The sequence below is a fragment of the Clarias gariepinus genome, chromosome 19 (genome assembly GCF_024256425.1).
Source record: "Clarias gariepinus isolate MV-2021 ecotype Netherlands chromosome 19, CGAR_prim_01v2, whole genome shotgun sequence".
Classification (NCBI taxonomy): Eukaryota; Metazoa; Chordata; class Actinopteri; order Siluriformes; family Clariidae; genus Clarias; species Clarias gariepinus.
In genome coordinates this window covers 22,002,306-22,004,117 of record NC_071118.1, presented here as the reverse complement: position 1 = coordinate 22,004,117, position 1,812 = coordinate 22,002,306, and positions in this window count along the sequence as shown.

Here is a 1,812-nt window from a genome sequence, read left to right as displayed (position 1 = left end):
GTTTCAATTATTTATTACCAGTTTTCAATACATACGTTAAACATGTGGCCAATTTTGACTTAAATGGCCGTGTTTATTTCCTTGTATTTGTATGGAACGCAAACAACAATAAACAGCAATATTTAATCAATCTTTAGTGAATCTTCATTTGCATGCTGCTGGGCTGTAAATGAATGTGTTTTGCTCTGTCACGCTGGGATGCTCTGTCATGCATCCCATCCTGAACTGTTCCCACAAAGTTACAAACATGAAATTGTCCAAAATGCATTGAGTTTCTTTCACTGCAAAGGGCCGAGACCCAACTCCTGAAAAACGACCCCACACCAGTTCCAACATGACTGTGTAGCAGCACAACGTAAGAGGCCTGACCTCAACCCAATAGTTAAAGCTGCAATGGGTGGGCCAACATCATATTAAACCCTATGGACTAATAATTGGATGTTACTCAAGTTCATATGCATATAAAGGCAGTTAAGCGAATACTTATGGTGGAAATATGGTGTATATTGATCTGTCCATTCATCTTAAAAGGTTTAGTTTTAATACTTTTTTTGAAGTAAGCCATAATGAGTACCTTTGTTTCTGTATCTTCGCACATATTTATTTTATTTTATTTTAAAAAGCTAGATTACTGCTAAATTAATCATTCTCATTTATCAGAAAACTCAGGATAGAACTGGCCCTCGATCCGGATTTAGTTATATCTGGTCTATGGAGTTGACACAAAAATGGAGTGGAAAAACAAACAAACAAAAATCATTCAGTGAGCAGCAGTTGAAATGTCAGGTTGAAGTTTGGGAAAATGTTACCTGTTTTAATTTTTTTTCCCCCATCACCTACCCAGTTTCAGCGAGCCTGTACCCACTGTAGCTTCAAATTTGTATTTTTGGCTGAAAAGAGAAGAATCTGATGTGGACTTCTGCAGCTGTTGCTTATCCACCTTATGTTTCAAACTGTTGTGTGTTTTTGCTTGCTACGGTTGTAAAGAGTGGATATTTGGGTTATCGTAGGCTTCCTGTCAGCTTGACACTGTACAGCCAACATGGCGTTTCTGCTTACAGAATCACTGCTAACTGGGTAAAAATCCACAACTAAAGTACATAAAAAATAGATGCTACTATCACATGATTAAATATTTGAAAAATTCCATGAATAAGCAAATACAAGTAATTAAAAAAAATGCAATATATATTAACTCGCTTACTCAGGCTCATTAGCTTTGTCTAGACTGCTTATCCTGTACAGGGTCTCGGGAAGCCCAGAGCGTATCTCAGGGACTCAGGGCTTGAGGCAGAGTAGACCCCGGACAGGTTACCAAACCATCAAATGGGCACAAAAGCAGACATATACTCACACACTGCAGGAAATTTGGAAATGCGAGTACTGTACAAAGACTGTTGGAGGAAACTGGTGTACCTGGGGAAACCCACCAAGCACAAGAAGAGCATGCAAACTCCACCCAAACAGACCTGAGGCGGAACTCAAACTCTCAACACTGGAGGTGTGGGTCACAATAGTAACCCTTACGCCACTGTCCCACCAACGTATATAAAGTAGCATTGATTACAAATTATGACTCATGAATGGTAACAATGGACTATTCACTATTGACGACTACTCGTAAATGGTCATTTGCACGTTTTTTTCTCAACAGTTTCTATTCCAAGTGAGAACAATCCTCTGTACATTTTTACTAAAATTGAATAAATAATACAAAATATTTTTTTCTAAACTTAATGCATTTGTTTTAGTGTTTATACTGAACATAAAATATCTTAACAAGATGAAATTAGAGAGTTGATTGTTTGCAAA